This window comes from Dendroctonus ponderosae, unplaced genomic scaffold (assembly GCF_020466585.1).
Source record: "Dendroctonus ponderosae isolate FM_Combo_2020 unplaced genomic scaffold, Dpon_F_20191213v2 Dpon_F_20191213_1, whole genome shotgun sequence".
Lineage (NCBI taxonomy): Eukaryota > Metazoa > Arthropoda > Insecta > Coleoptera > Curculionidae > Dendroctonus > Dendroctonus ponderosae.
The window spans coordinates 55,674,295-55,692,070 of record NW_026017110.1 but is presented as its reverse complement, the minus strand read 5'-3'; the positions used below and the strand labels follow the sequence as shown (position 1 = coordinate 55,692,070).

Here is a 17,776-nt window from a genome sequence, read left to right as displayed (position 1 = left end):
GGGATCAGGAATAGGTCAAAGGTAATTTAATTTTCTTTTGAATGTAAAATTTATATTTTATATAAATTTCACATTCTTTTGTCACGTTCATTTCATTTTGTTAGATTGTAGCTTGTGCTGGATTAATTATCATATTTAATTGTAACTTTGATTCAAGAACTTACATTAAATTTTGCGCTCCAACAGAAGAAAGATCAACATCTGCACTTAGAATGAATGGTAGTTTTGGCCAAGTAAACTGGAACCTTAAGGCCGGTCGTCCTTTTGATGCGCTTTATAACACTAATGTTCCATTTTACTTACAATCGATCGAGATAATTCGTATGAATGATTTCGCATCAAGTGGACGAGCTTCTATACGTTGCAATGAGATTGGATCATTAGCTCCTTTTCGCACGATTGCTGACAAAAGCATTCAGGACGAAAACGCATCCAAAGGACATCGACCCACGGACTAACACTAATATATAGATACGAACGGACCACAGTCTACACACTATTATAATAGACGACCGGCCTAATGGAACGGAATGGAACTCGCGGGCGACTGTGTGCGTGCGAAAGAGAACTGCGCAGCTACTTGTCTCACAGAGAGATAGAACAACACCATTACGCACTCCAATCCATTCCGCCCGCACCATAAGAAGTTATCACTTTAAAAATAATTTAAACAATTTCCAGGACGATTTTTTTGTTGGATTCATCCCATCGCCATAGAGAATAAAGTCTCCATCTCAGCTATAATACCAAAAGCAGACTATTTGTTTGCAAATCTGACAACATTTGAAGCTTCAGCTTTTCTGGGGAAACTTCATCTTATTTAAGAATCAAACTCTTCATAGCAAAAGACCATGCCACTCACTTTCTGCGTTCTATTATTACAGTACGAGAATCACCTGCACCATGAAAGCGCCCCAATTCCAAAGTTAGCTCATCTAAAAGCAATCCATCAACAACATCATCCTGCAGATCGAACTTTTCGATTGAAATCAAAGAACAAACCAAAGAGATATGTGGAGCACTATGTTGAATGTGAACATTAACTTTGTTGAATTTTATGCTGAAGCCTTAAAGCATTCTTATTCGAAAAAAGAACGTGCTTTCCAGAATTTAGATTACTTCAATTTGAAATTACGTTTAAACACATGATTCTTCCCTTCAGATGTGCATGAATATCTCAGATACGTTTCTTGGAAATACGTTTAAGTTCTCTGAGTAAAATTGTTGACTATAGAAAATGTCCACACAAGCCATTTGATTCAACCTATTATATATACATTTTATTCGCATCTTCCGTTTGCAGGATAAATAAATGTGGAGAATTGTTTAATTATTCAAGCTACGTTTGAGTTTCTCAAATACCAATTTACAATTGCTGCGTCTAATAGATTCAAAATATTTTTGTTGGTTTTAGATTGGGTCCGCATATTATATGCGAAGAAATATGGGTTTAAAAAAATATATTTTGGACTCAGTTTCTCCCGCGTTGAGGGTGCGCAGGATCAATGTTGGCCTCCGGGACATTGTGATCCCGTCTCTTGATTTGGCGATCCAGTTATACCGTCTTTTCCAGTGAGTTCGTGAGTGTTTGAGCTCCAAAACATCGCTTCGCGCCGTTACAGGTACGTGCTGTATTTGAAATTCGCCTTATTTACATTCAACATCGTGCAAAAATTTTTAAGAAAAAAAATTTAATTAAATTAACACGTTTTCATTGCCCAGTTACAACAGGAAAAATTGAATGGAAATAAATTGCAAGCTTTGTGTTCCAATCTCTTAATAATAATCATAATAGTATTAGTGCTTTAATGTATAATTTCTTTAAACAAATTAATGTTAGAGTATGTGGTTGAAAAAATAAAATCAACCTAGTCGAATAACGCATTTTTAATCCTCTTCATTTTTTATGTGACGTGATTTAAGAAAATAAACTTTAAACTGCCATTGAGGTCTGGAAAAACTTTAGTCTCAGCTTTTCCACTGATCATTGGTAGTTTATGTCGATATAAATACGAAGGTACTGTCCATTGTTTATTTTTTTTTATCAGGTTTCACTTAATTTATGTCACTATCATATTTGTACAATGTTTCGGTCCTCAAAATAATTTCGAGAGTCTTATTGCTATTTTTGAGTATTATTGCTATTTTTCATTCAGCGTATTGAGCATATTTCTCAGCATTTCCTAGTACAATACATTTTTTAATTAAAGGAAGTTAAATTAGTGTTTATGAAACAAAGATTTTCTCAAATTTAATTAAAAACGATCACAAGTATATTCTTTATTTATTAGCTGAAATTAAGTAATTCAATTACATCAATAAAATAATTAAAAATTAAACTATTAGAAAAGTACAAGAACATAAAGTACTTACTTGGGTTAGGTATTATACCACATCCCATTACATTTCTACCGTTTCTACGTGATCACGGCGTACATTTTCTGATGGACTTGCGGCAATTTCCTGCTGCGATAGTAACATTAATAATGTCGTATTCGACGTACTTGGTAATGCTTTTGAGGTCCTATATATTCAAAATAGAATGAATTGTATGAAATGACTAGATAGAAATTTTATAAGAAATGTAGACATAATGCATGGAAATTAGATTCTTCGTATGAGAAAAACCTGCTATGATATAAAAAATAATTAAATGTAAACAAACAATTTCTCTCAACATCTTTTTGTTTCGTTCTTGTTTTTAGATAAGAGAGAATATCTGATCCAAATTACCGTAATATGCTTTTGCTTTTCAGCTATCTAATAGATGTTCTTGATTAAGATGTAATTATAATTGAACGAGTTTCAGCCAAATAATCTGAGGTCGGTATTTAGCAACCGTTTGCAATTGTACTTTGAAGATAACTTATATTAAATAGCAGAAATATTTCGATGGAAGGAGCGACGGAAATATTCATGTATTCTTATTTACATAAAAATCTCAAATAAAATGATATTTGATAAAGTCAGAAAAATGTATTTATTTCCATAAAGTATATCCAAAAAAATCACAGTTGTGACGTCAAATCGAGAATGCAATTTTTAGACTACTGTTTTAGCTGAAATCCCAGTATAGATATTTATTAAAAGTACAATATTATTACTCAATTAACGACCACTGCAATTTCTTTCTAAATTTAACGGTTTAATCCACAGCAAATTCCCAGTTTTTTCCAGATCATTATCGATGTGAACGTTGTTATTTAAACTTCTAATAACATATGTTGAAAACCGCTTCGTCTTTAGGATACAGGGTGGCAAACATTTGACTTAACTTAAGTATTAAGTCACTGTTATAAAAATTCTGCATTATGGGGCTTATTGCCATTCCACATCCAATCATGTCCAAGTTTTTTCTAAGTCAATCTAATTTTTCAAATTACAATTAGATATTTTTTTTGTGCCTTTATCACCCCAGTTTAGAAATAAATTCATTTCCTGTTCATATTTACTTGAAAATGCTACTCTTGCTTGAAGTCGCAAACAGTAACCGTTTTCAAGTGTTTTTCAACAAACTTTTTAATTCAAAATAAATACAGAACAAAGTAACAAACTTAAATTAGTAATTTTCAATATTAAAATCGTTTTGCTGAATGCAGATTTGGCAGCGACGCTCAACAGGTCTTCGAATTCGAGCAAAATGAAAAACTTTAATTTCTTGACGGGCGTTTCTTCTCAGTAACATGAGATATTCGATTGGCGTGACATAAACCCTATCTTTTAAGGAACCCCATACGAAAAAAACTGAGAAAAAGAGCGTGAAAACGTAAGAACGTGGTTAAACAGGAATTATATAGAATGATGGACGTGGTGGTCCGGTTATGTGGCCTCCATGTTTAACCGATCTCACGATCTTAGATATTCTTGTGTGGAAAAACAATTTTTTAGAAAATTATTTTTATCCAAATTAGGTTGATACGGGCAGGCAGAACAAGTTTTTATAATTTGAAAATTTGGACATGATTGGCTGTGGTATTGCGAAAAGCCCCATAAAAGTGGGAATTTGAGTAACTTATTTAAAAAGTTAAAATAAAATGTTAATTCAGTCACCCTGCATCTCAAAAACGAAGCGGTTTTCAATAAACGTTCATATGATATTTTCATTTTAAAGTAGCATTTTCTATCAACCGCTAAACTCCTTCTATTATCAAACTCGCCCTAAATAATGGTAAATTTTACTGAATCAATTTTATGTAAAAAATACGCAAATTTTATAACACCGCTCCGCCTGTGGTAACGGAAAATTTAATAGTATTGCAAGAAAAATTAAACTTTACATTCATTTGAGCCATCCAAGCCTGTTTCAAAACTTCAACACTGTAACAACATGAACTTTTGTTCATTTGTAGTTAGTTGTTTGTTTGTAGTTAGTTATTGGCACATTTTAACGCCATTCAGATAGAGTATTCAGTTTTCTAGTAAAAATTGATAAAAATTAGAAATAGATTTTGTGGATTTAAGTGTTTGCTGAAAAATTTGATTTGGATTGCGTATTTGATAAATTGCTAGAATTATATTTTTGCTAAAATCTAACGCACTTTTAATTAAAATATTTAAATAAACTATTATAAGTTCTGCAGAAGCCCATAAATTGCTGTGAAAGGGCGTTTTTTTTAATCTTCTGCTAATATTTAATACCCACAAAAGTAGTTGAAATCTAAGTTCTCCTAAAGTTTATTGCAGGGGGAAAGGAAATATAGTTTATAGGTATAACTGAAAAGGGATATTGATTTACCTACGCTTAGTTGCTTGTGGTAGGTGGTTAGTTTAAGTTTATCGTTTCGAAATGGATGGCCATAATATGTAGTATAGAAACATAGTAGCCGACGTAATATGTCAGTTTATTTTAACATTCGTAAAATATACATGTGCACATTTGAAATGATAATTTCACGAGCCTCTCAGATGCATTTGATTACATTAAATACAATTAATGTGTATGGTATGTTTACAGATGTATTTTCTGCTAAACATTCCATAGAATAATACTTTCTGAAATATCTTTTGAATAAATATGTGTGAAACTTGGCTGCTGGAATAGAAGTTTCTCCTTTCCTTCCATTTACAATTGCCTTAGCTAGTTCTGATTTATACATAATTAATGAGTTATTTATGGGGTATGTTGTGTAGATCGTAGGGTCAAAGTATTAATTCGTTTTAACTGGTAGCTAGTTTGAAGCCGTTTAGTGAATTGAATATTATGCATTCGCACATTTAGGGTGATTCAGAAATGTGGAATAAAATTTGGAAGGATTGTTCAATGCAACAATAGAAGGCATATGAAATCATGCCCGAAAATAACCCTGTAAGGGCGTTATATGCAAAAATATATTTTCTCAAGTTTTAATGTAATTTAATGTATTTTTCCTCTTCATGCATGCATTTTTTTTGCACGTTTGGAATTCATATTGTGGGGCTTTACAGCGCTAATTTTTCTTAAACCTTGGAAAATATTCGGAAAAACTTATTTGTCCGGGATTCCTTCTTGAATAAACTTTCCGTTACAGCGAAAAAAAAAACAACTGCATCGCATCTCTTGAATTAGCAGTAAAACGTTGTAACTGAAAGCTGCAAGAGTAGTTAATAAAATTCATTTTTAAATATCGAAACGTAGAAGATCCTTCCGAAAAGGAAAAGGAATAATCCGTTTAGGAGCGCTGATAATTAAGGCTTCAGTAAATAAGCCTTCAGAATCGGTCTATTGACATTTTAAGTTCGGTTATTTTGTTACTATTATTATATTAACGTCTATTTCAAGTTTTTGAGACTACCTGATAGTTATCAAACCAGACTTTTATTAAATAAAATTGAAAATATTTGTTCTAAACTATTAAAGAAGCACATGATAGTCTACGAAACCACCAAGAAGTTCAATTGTTTTTTAATACCTTTACTGACGAAATAGTATAAAGAAAAACGTCAATATTTTAAGAAAATTACCCCTGTGGTAATTCGGTAATAATGCGCTTGGGGATTTAAATTTATAGGACGTTTCAAACATTAAGGAAAGTAATTATTAGCGTATGCTTTGTAAGACGCCGATGGAAATAAACTCTAACATTAATATTTAACAAAAATGTTAAGCAACCTTTAATTTAATTAGAGCATAGTATAGTTAATATTGATTTGAATAGCAATCCATACGTAAAGAGCGTGAATTTTAGATGTCATAATTAGTTGAAATAGTGTGGTGTTGTAATAAGTGTTAAGTAGATAAGCTTGTGGTTGTTAAGAGACAGTGTTATTAACTGAACTAGATATTCGTGACAATGTATGTGAGTATATGAGATTTTCAGTTAATTTTAGTGGTTTTTCCAGAGGTTGCTCGCTCAAGCTGTTTTCCGTTTGCAACGTGTTATAATACTATAACACTTTATTTAAATAACGGTTCAAGTTATTTAGACGTATAGTGATCATTAAGATGAGCGGTGGCTTTTAATGTTAACCTATACTGACTAAAACAGTTCAAATTTTGTAACACAACATTTACGCTAAAGCACACACACTAAAATACTTGTAACGGCGGCTACAGCATAAACAATCCAATAACTCATATTCGTCATACTATTTTGTCACTGGCAACTGGCTCAAGATTTGTTTATTTTTCCATTTTGATTTATCGCATTAAACAAATATATAAAACAAAACATCACAAGAAGTGTTCGGTGTGTTGCTCTGTCAGAGTAAATAATTTAATTTCCCTGATATACAATAACAAATTTCTAGAATAACGTGTTGGTTTCAATGAATAATTGTTCCGTGGATAGTTTTGTTAGCGTACATCAGGGAATGTTTGTTTATTGGATTTCGTATCTAATGTTTTTCTCAGAAAATTAATAATTGTGAGGCGTGGAAATCGATACGAATATTAAAGGAGAACTTAGATTGGAAAAATAAATATCGAAAGCTGTTTAATTTTAGAAGTCTACCATTAATAACATCAGAACTTGCGAATCAACCATTACATTTGCATGCTTTTAATACAGTTTTATACAATATGAATTAAAACTGGAGTATTTTCTCACATTTGCTGATAATTTTTCGTATTTTTGTTGGTTTCAAAGGCTTCGCTTTCAATTAGGTATGTATATTGTTGGTTTAATTCAAAATGTAATTTTCGATAGTCATCTTGGAATGTCTTCAGACTTCAGATGGTGTGGTTTATGCAGTATTTTCATTTTACAAGATAATTCAAAAGTGGGGCCATTCTTCTGGGGGTGGCATGGAAACGTGTTTAGGGAGATGTCAGCAATAAATTGTGAAAAAAGTGAAATTCTGCGTTTGAGTCGGTATGATAAAAGTGCCATTAACCAACAATATCAGTATAGAATCTGCCAATACCTACTTTCTTTTGAACACTATTTTTATTTGTTTTCTCTAATTTTTGCAATCGCTTGTTCGAGTTTGTCTTGGCGATAGATTTAAAGTAAACTAAAAGTATCGATTTAAAGTACGCCAATATCGCCGCAATTGACTAAAAGGAATCAGATCCAGATCCATATCTGATCCATATGCATCAGAGCTTCATATTCAGAGCTTGACTTATTCGCTACGCGAGGCATAATCTTTTTCCAACACTTCAACTTTCTCATCGTTACTAGATCCAATATGAGCGAAAAGGCTTTTTCGGTAAGACAGGTTAGTCAATCGAATTAGATTCTGATCCGTAGGTTGCAAACGTGCTGTACGGGTAGTAGGTGACGAAATTATGTTGTAAACTGCTTAACCTTACTAGTAAAATTCTTCTACAGTCCCATGGTGGGAGGCGCTGACGATGATTAAAAAGGCCCTTTCAGGCAAACTAAGACTTTATAAATAATATCCAATCTGACAAATAATTGAGTCTACAAAACTTGCAGTTCTCATCTAGGTATTAGTAGAAAATTTGTATGTATTTGTATCACCGTACCAGGTTGGTTCACTATCAGGTTTAAAAAATAAAAGATCTTGGATTTTTTGCGTTTCCTATCATTAGCAGTTTTTATGAACCGTCAGAGTTAGAAAACATGCTGCAAATGTAACGCATTCTTTGCTTATCCTCCCTGGTGCAGTTCTTTCCTGACGGCTAATCTGGGATTTTTCGGACAATATTTGTGAATGCTACCTGCATTGCATATTTGGGTAGGTGAACGATTTAATTCTTTTATCTTGTGGACGTGACGATGATCGCCGGATAATTTTTGGCCAGACACTTTAAAAACACGCATACTGCGGCCTTTTTTCGAAAAGTTGGAAATCCACCCCCGGCTAGCTCTAAAATTATTATTTGCAGATAATTCGATATTCGATTTGAAACCATTTTGCTTCGGCAGATTTAGTTTTTCTTCAAATATGTGCGAAGGCAAAAACTCAAAACACCAGGACCGAATTACCAAATAATATGAAATCTGGATTATAGAGCGCACGATATAACGGAAATGCTTTTCCGGATTGTCGATGAATCCGGTTTACTGCAAGCACGGATCCTCGAGGTGGCAGTGTAATAGAATGCATATCTACATGGTAAAAAATTGCTTCAAGAGTACTTGCCAAACTGCTGAAAAATACTCAACAAACTCATACGCCCAGATGAAGCATAGTAATCCGTTACTGTAAAAGCAAAGTTTTCGAGTAAAAAGGGCCATAGTCGATAGGGAGGTACACTTGTAAACCTTTTATAAGTATAGCAAGTATTCAACATAGTTTTTCTTGCGCTTACAGCTTCTATTTGTAAATCCAAATCTAAAAATTGATTTAATAATTCCTTACTAGTACTGGAACAACAACTTTTAAACTCAAAGTGCGTCGACGAGATTTAGCTTTCTTATTAAGAAACTACTAAAGTAACCAAACTGATTTTCTCTCAAAAAAGTACAGATGTGTTGAGAAATAAAAAAAAAACAATTTTTTCGCTTGTTCTTTATTTTTCAATTTGAATAATTGCATTTTTAAGAAAATTAATTTTTCTGTGATTTTGGGCATTCCAATTGGTCTTCATCTATGAATAAAAGAGTGAAAAAAGTTGAATCTCCTTTTTCATAAAGAATATGGCCAGTTCTTTTAGAGTATAGTAAGTTTATAATGTAAAAACAAACTCATTAATTTTCTATGATTTGTCGCATTAATTACACGAATGTAAGTAATAATTGTGATAAAAATTGCAAATATAGTGCACATTGGAAACGTGCAAAATTTGCACTATTCACACCAATTAATAAATGTCTATAATTTAATTTGCATCTGCTTCACGAGTGTCTTTGGAGATGCCTTATTCTATAAATATTTCAAATTCTTGAGGTACCTAATATGCTGGTGGTCAGGAGACCAGAACGGATTAATTGTTTCAAAAATAATACAATGCATCTTAATAAAATAATACAATGCATGTCTTACAAGGTATTAGTAGAGATTATAAAAGTAGCGGCATCTGAATTAACCTACAATATATGCATAGGTTGACTAAAAAAATAACTAGGAAAGTTAATGTGTTATTATATTATATTGAGCAATATTTTTCAAAAATAAAAGACAAGTTTCGGCATCATGTACGTAAAAATTTACAATTACCAACGTGGCTCGTTAGCTTAGTGGTAATAGCGCCAAACTGTTGAATCGAAATGGAGGTCGTAGGTTCGATTCCTACACGAGCCCGGTTTATTTTGCAAAATTTTACTATAATATAATTATTCAGCATAAACAAATGTATTTAAATACAGTTTTCTCCGGAACAATCATTTGACATACAGTAAGTTCCAGAAATTATGTTTAATTATATTTAAAATTCAATAAACTGTTTTTTTAAAATGGCTGAGACTGGCCAAATTTTATTAGTAAATGCGATTTTTTATACCAAATTTATTTACGACTATCAAATTATTTTCTTCAAATGGAAACGAAACTTTTACGATGATATTTTACAAATGCATTTGTGAAAAGGACTGATTTATTTCAAGACTCAATCACGAAATTCAATCAATAAATCACATTAATTGTTCAAAATGTGTGCCATTTTCGGCTTGACAGTATACCAAGGTAGTCAATAAACTCCTCTTCTACATTTGCAACCATTTCCGGAGTTATGGCACACACTTCTTTCCGGATGTCCTCTTTCAACTACTGCTAATTGTTTGGTTAACCGGCACAAAAAATACATCGGAGGTAGATCTGGCGATCTAGGAGGCCATTTAATAGGTCTCCTAGTCCATCTCCTTACTATCCACCGAATGGGGAATACTTCATCCAAAAATAAAAGCGCATTTGCATGATAGTGTGGAGGAGTACCATCTTGATCTCTTCGTGGAGGTCGCAGGTTCAATTTCTGCACAATCCCATCTCTTTTGCAATTTTTTTACCGAATAACTAAACTAATAACTTTTTACTAAATATGAAATACCTTGCTGCTTATTTTGCGAGCCTTATCGAATGATGAAGTATATTTCTCATCTTGGAAGCAACACCTATCACCTAGAGAAAAAATCGGTGAAAAAAATACCAATGAATAAAGAAATTAACTTTATTCCAGTTAGTGAACAAGTCACCTTGATGTTTCAATGGCTATTTTGCTATCGTTAATAAAAGATTCTTAAGAAAAAGTAAATTGTTTAACAAGGCTGAATGAATACGAATGTGTTAGCAATCGCTCTGAGTTTTCGCTTTTTTCACAAATTATCAATTTTTTGTTGTTGACTTAAGTCTTAGTTTGTACAAAAAAATATAAAATCAGTTACGAATTATGGTGAAATTTGGTTTAGGTGTAGGCTGCTTTGGTCTACTTCAGATGTTAGCATAGGTAACTATGTAGGGGCTAAATTAAACGCTCTATTCTTGATTTCTTGTGCAATAAAATACCCGATATTCTTTTGTTGAAAGTCGATTTATAAATACATTACAAATATTTGTAAAGAACATACTTAATGTTTCTGTCATAAAAGCTTAAGAAAATATGTGTTTTTATTTTTAGCGGTTTTGGAAGAAGAATTCACTGCCGGTTTTGCATCTATTAATTACCCTCGGTTATTTGCACAATTTAATAACCATTTCTAATTCCCTTATTTAAATTCTCATTTTGTCATCATTCGTCATTTGCCATCTAACTAAATTATTGAAGCAAAATACATTCCTACTCCATTCGGTAAATCCCAAGTCTCCTAATTTAGTAATTTCTTAATACTTTAAATGACAAATATGAAAGCTAGCTACTAGTTTCAGCTGTGTAGCAAAGTTTCCCCCAAATTTACAATGTATGCAGTCCCTAGATGTATAAACTCGTAGATAGTAAGATAAATCTTCTGGGAGCTTTCCATAAGCTCGAAGCTTTACATTAGAGGCACTAATTCATGTGTTCTATTTTACTTATTGAACAAGTTAAGATTACTAATTACGGAAAATATTTGGATTCGCTTCATATCGGATTAAACACTTTCGAACTTAACAACAAAGATTCACATTAACTGAATAATCTACATAACTATGTTTCAGGGAAACAACTAAAATGATGCATCTTTTACGGTTCCGTTAAAATTATTTAATAGCACTGTTTGAAAACTTTGCGGGAAACTAATGCTGAGCTGAAAACACCGATCGCATTCGTCATATTTTAAATTCATCACTAAATGATTTTAGAACTTTGGTTTTATGTTAGTTTGCGTTTATAGCCGGCTTATGTAGAACACAATAGATATACATGAGGGGATTATTATGTAGCTGAGTTTCAATGCGTAGACGCAAAATTTAGGCAAAATTTTGAACTTTTCAAAAGTAGTTAGTTGCTGATTACTGATTATATAAACCGTAGGCATACATATTTAGAAACTCGTGCTTCTCTAAAATATTTTTTTATAAAATGGACAAAAATGTGATGCTTGTTGGGCACTTAAATTAATTTCACGTTTGCCTAAAATTCCTCGACGTTCAAATCGTAATACATTTTTCGTTTTGTAACCTATTTGAGTTGCCGAAAAATCAGGTTTTACAGAATGTTGGCTCTACAACCCAGTCTTAATAGTCCAAAGGGGGCCAGGATTAAGAGAGTTATTAAGAGAAAAACGTCTGCGGCAGAAATATTTTCTTCAAATATTTGGGTTTTCGACCTCGAATGCAGTGAATTTTGTTAACAATGGGCCAACATTGATATTCTGTTGCTTTTGCTGAATTTAAAATTTCCACCTGAGGCCAGTGTTAATGAAGTTACGTGAATAATTCTCATTTAAAGAAAATGCCTTGAAACTAAAATCAATTTTTTATCAAAAACCTTTCTTTTTGAATTTTAAGAAAAAACAAACAAAGCACTTTGAAAAATGTCACTTTGACAGCTGTAGTTTTTCGAAAATATAACGTAACATTGAAGAAGTTTCAAAAACTGTTGAAAATTGAGACTGACTGTAGTAGTTTTTGAATAATAGAGAGAAATCACTAGAAAAAAACGAGAGAAAGTGTCAGTTTTGAAAACATTCAAACAGTGAATAAATTGGCAGGTTCTCGCATTGTTGCCAATGTCTCCCAGAATTCCACTTATTTTGTTTTATTTTATTTAGTATAAATTCCACAAACTTAAGCAAATACCATCCATTGAATGAATCAGCAACGTATTATCGCATTTGAATACGAAAAAACTTGATTAACTTAATTATTTTGGAATAATGAAGTTTTAAACATTCGTATTCTACATTTCCTTTTCGGATAATTCATGATCGAACACAAAAATATCTAATTTTGCAGCTGAGATTTTCAGTTTCACTCGTTCATCTTCAAAAAGATATTCAATTCAAGGCGACACCCTGTTAATGGTAAAATTTTGAGAGAAACTATATTTTACTTTATATGAAAAGCTTTTCATTAAAGTCATTGGAAATAAAGAAAGGAACGCAATCAAAAATATTATACAGGGTGGTCCATTTTAAATAGTTTGAAACAACTTGAGAGCGTCTCCGAAAATGCCATTATCCAAATTTGCAAGATTAAAATAGCATTAATTCCCCAAATATTTTGATGGACGCTGACCGTGAGACACCATGTATAACAACCCACATCCAAATTTATCTGCATAAGGAGCTAAGGATCTATAACTCTTTGAGGCCGTTAAATCGAAAGGTGAGGTTGTTTTAAACTCTCACAGTATTTGATATTCTTCCTTCCAATTATATTTTTCTTATTTGCTTTATATAGATATTGCTTTATATAGATAGATAGATAGATATATATTTTAATAGCTTCAAACTGACAGTGCTCAAAGTCCCAAATATTCTCACATGGAGAATACAAAATATTTTTGGATGTAAAGATTTTTTAGTTTTCTACTGTCCAAAACACATGATTTAAAAACAAGAACAATTACGTGTTCTCTGTGTTTGTCCATGACGATTGTACGTGATATATTTTGTACTGTTTTATTATATTTTTTAATTTTTTACCATTGTTGACTGTACTGTACGTAGTTTATGTTGTAGTATTTTGTTTTTTTTACTTGCTTGGTCCATAAATTTTTACTACTACTTAATTTACTCGCTTTGTGAATTTTTCCGTGGCAATAAAGCATATTTTTATTTGATTTGAATTGATATGTGGCAGACCGTAACGATCATTAAGGGACTGCTACATAAAAGCTTCAATCGCTACAAAAAACTAACTGCATATATCGCATTTCTTCCGTCAACTGCGACTCGCTCTAACTTTAAAGAAATCTATTTAACCGTAGTTATCATGCACGAAATATCTGAGAGCATCCAACTAGGCATACATTTTAAATGAGATCTGCACATCTTCTGCCTAACAAAGTATGTTGAGAATGTATTCATAAATTTCAAACATAGACATAAATCACATACAGGAAAATTTTTCTATGCATAACTTTAACTCGACTGATATATTAAATTAAATTGAAAAAGCGTTTACTGGAATGCCTTTATAAGATGGTCCCAGCTAACAAATATACGAGGTGATTCTGATCTATGCGATCAAACTTGCAAGGAATGTTCAATTCCAACAATAGAAGACATTTGCATATGCAGGCATTTTAAAACTGTTCTTATTGTCAAACGGCTTCTTATAATCAAATGCCTTCGATAGCTGCATTGGACAATCTTGAGAAGTTTGATTTTATAGCTCTTAATCACGCTGTGTAAATATAACAAGTATAATCAAAGCATGGAAACGTTGATGCGACCACCTTCTCTCTTACAAAATGTTGCTTGTTCACATCGTTCAGTTGCTCATTCTCCATGCACTTATATCCATACCAGTTATTTTAACACATTTACGACTTGTAAAATGTTTGTCTACTGAAAATGTTATTCTAAGTAAAACACCAGTGCTCATAATAAATGAACACACACCTTCCCTAAGCAGTTTTTGAGCATACAAAAAATGACTACCGCTGAAGGAAGTGAATACTTTCAGAAGAAAAATTTGACGTTTATTTTTTAAGAGTAGGACTATTAGGCCCAGACCTTCATTTATTATTCCTGACATCCAATTTGTCAGTTGAGGTTTCGGTCCGAATATAACATCTTCTGCACTTTACAGGGTTATTAACACGTTTTTGCTGAAAATACAAAATGTAAACCTTGCTTAAGAATTATTTTGTAAACAGAGCTTTGTTATGTGTTCTCCAAGCTTATGTTCGCCTTTTTACAACAGAATGTATGTATATACAGAACAGGTTCTTTTTAAAATTTAATGATTTAAATATGCACGTTGAATCCCATTAATTTTGTACCATTAGCCACATGCCTTACATTTGTAGTATTGAAGTTCACTCAGAAGGTTTGAGCTGCTCATTAGCTTCAAGCAGATTTCGAAAGTTCAAACCGCTAAGCATTCTTGAAGAAACTTGAATTTTGTATGCGTAAATAAGCGAGCAACTGTTGGTTTTTTGTGCATTTCTGTTGAACCATTTCGTTCCATTCCATTTGGTTGATACACCCTGTATGAATTTTATTAGAGATCATCTGCATCTATCTATTGGATATATCTGAAGTGTTTTGGTGCAGCCGCGCGTTTATAATCCATTGCATACCAAGGTTGCTGTTACATAAATATTTATTGATCGTTAATTATTTCGTATAAAGCAATGAAAATAATGCTGTAAAAAAGAGGTCTTCATTTTAGCAAACATTTTTACGCGCCACAATGTCGCACAGCAGTGAGACAAAATCAACATCTCCAGAAAACGGTCATTTGATATCAGATACGCTAGTAAGCCAAACATAAACCATAGCTTGAGAAAGGTTTTCCTTGTTTGTCGATTAGAGCTATCTTACAAGCAGATAAACGTAGCGGCAGAGGCACCGTTTCTTACGGTGGCGTTAGATTTAAATTGCTGCATGTTTCGGGAATGTTGTAATGAATTTTGACGCGTCTTTTACCTGGTATATTTTTCTAATCCACAATTTGTTATGTTTGTAATACAGGTCTAAGAAACACGAATTTTTACCCAAATGGTCTTAACATCATGATCAATATTTCAATTATTCATAATAGGCATAACTCAGTAAATTTTCGGGAGTTAGCGCAGTGTTGCCGAAATGGCTTATTGCGCCAACCACCGGTGCAGTTGCGTTGCAGTCACCCATTGGGTAAAATGTTGCTCCTAAAAACTGTGGTGACCAAATGAGGCCCCGGGCCTAAGGTCTAAGTAAAGCTTTGGGTTCAATGCTAAGCGTAATTAAAAGTGCGGCACAGTGAGACGCGATGAGTTATAACGAAAAACTCAGATGTTCGGCAAAGAAGAGTGCGCTCTAAATGTCGTCAAAATTCCCGCAAAAGCTGATTTAAATCGCTTAAAATCCTGGATTTTCTGGGCTTCGAAAAATTAATTTGAAAATGAACGGTTCCACTCCCCGTCCAAAATATTCCCAAACGTTAAAAATTTCTTATGAAGGAATCAATGGTATGATCGAAACCAAATCCGCACTATCAGTAAGCTGTGGCTAATTGTATTGAATTCTGGAACCTAAATTTAGATATCTGGAGCGGTTCTTTAGCGAAAAGCTTCAGATCAGCTTAATATAAAAATACGAAGCAGCACCAATGATTCCCAAAGTTTAAAAATACTATGAAAGAACCAATTCCAAATTGATACCCAATCCAACATACGAGTTAGTTGATGAATATGGAACTAAAAGTTCTACATCTACCTGACAACTAGGGGCAAAGTAATGCTAAACTTACCGATAGCTGCGTTGTAAAACCTGGAAAGAAAGAAGAAAATGTGTTTAGTACAGCAGGAAATATGTCCAAAGCCAAACTAATTTAAGATAAGCAAAGCAAAGAGAGAGAAATAAAAATAATCCATAAAACCTCAGGTGCTTATCGGAAAACTAAACTCAGTTCAAGCTAAAAGATTTAGAGATTATAGATCATTCTTACCAGCTTTTTTCAAGCTGGCGCCCCGTCTTCCATATCTTCCATTTTCTACCCATTAATTCCCCAGAAGTTTGCAACATTTTCACAAACTACCGCATTTGCCATATGGGCCACAATGATTCTATATTTCCTATCTAAGAATGCGATCGATTATCGATCGGTTAAGTCCACTGCCGGTAGAAAAAGGAACGCTTTTATGAGAAAAAAGACACCGAACTACAGAATAAACATGACTAGTTTATCATTTAATTTGTTGCTATTTCGATGAGCCATGCTTTACTTGACAGTTCGATTTCAGCTTCTTCCAACAATAGTTGGCATTTCTGTAGAAAGTGCCTGTTCGCAAGACAATATTTTCAAAGGCATATTATATGTCGAAAACTGCTAAGAATTTCCTGGGTTGACGACTCACCAATGAAGAGGTCAATTCTTGCATACAATGCAAACTTGAGTAATTTGGGCCATGTCTGGAGACACATTGCCACTGGAAGGAAGAAGGGGCCAGGTAGAAGGAGAATTTCCTGGTTCGCCAATTTCTGGAAGTGGTTTGGCGTGACTTACATTGAACTGTTCCGCGCTGCAGATAACAAAGCGCGCATTGCCTTGATAAAAGCCATCGGGAGCGAATAAGGCCGACGAAGAAGAAGACATCCCATTTACAACCACTGAATTCCTCAATTTGTAAAAACGATGACGATCGTTTGTTGCTATTGAAGCTATTTTTTGTAATAAGAATGAGAATAACATTTTGTCGCCTCAATTTCAGATTATCTTTCCACTCCACCACCAACAATTGTGCGTCTTAAGTTTAAATAAGCGAACCCTCGTTTCAGGTGTGTTCGTGGATAAAGTACAGAATAACACTCCATTCTTGAAGCCATTATTCCCTTAGGTCCTTAGAGCCTCGCCTATGGCTTTGGTTACAAACTCCACCTTTGGGAATAATGATTGAATAAAACTGAACACCATATAAATAATATTTTCATATTTCACTGTGGCATGTGCGGACACACTGGCACATCAATGGCTAATTTTGCTTTTGAGACAACAACTTTTCTTACATTCAATTAGAGTTTGACTGAATTCTTTTAGCGAGCTAATAACAGATTATTCAAGATATTTCTTCAACAAGTGCTAAATGAAGTAAAGCTGTAGTCAACAATCTGTTTAGCACAGTTGGGAATGTCTTTAGAGGCAGATGCATAACTCTGAATGTTTTGACGCTCATTTCATTATATTATATTTTCGATATATGACTCTAACTACAACAGCAGCCAAGTAATGCAATTATAGCACACTACTCAATTTTTGAAGTTTTCAGCAAAGTCCAGACATAGTATATAAAATATACAGGGTTGCTCATTAGTGCGTCAAAGTGCGATATCTCAGTAAATATGAAGTTTACAAGAAAATTCGTCCAACGAAAGTTTTTCAC

The 17,776-nt window shown here is 33.1% G+C and overlaps 1 protein-coding gene and 1 non-coding gene across 4 annotated transcripts in view; both read left to right on the top strand.

The window, feature by feature from the left end:
- Nucleotides 1-1,540: 1,540 nt before the first annotated feature.
- LOC109538010 (protein qui-1) overlaps nucleotides 1,541-17,776 on the top strand; it is a 182,128-nt gene continuing 165,892 nt past the window's right edge. For all 3 annotated transcript variants that reach the window (XM_048667731.1, XM_019905042.2, XM_019905043.2), the window contains exon 1: nucleotides 1,541-1,622. The gene's annotated coding sequence lies outside the window, so the exon portion shown is untranslated. The remainder of the gene's footprint in view (nucleotides 1,623-17,776) is intronic.
- Nucleotides 9,553-9,630, top strand: Trnan-guu. The gene is given in 2 exon segments: nucleotides 9,553-9,589; nucleotides 9,597-9,630. It is a non-coding gene; the product is annotated as a tRNA-Thr (tRNA).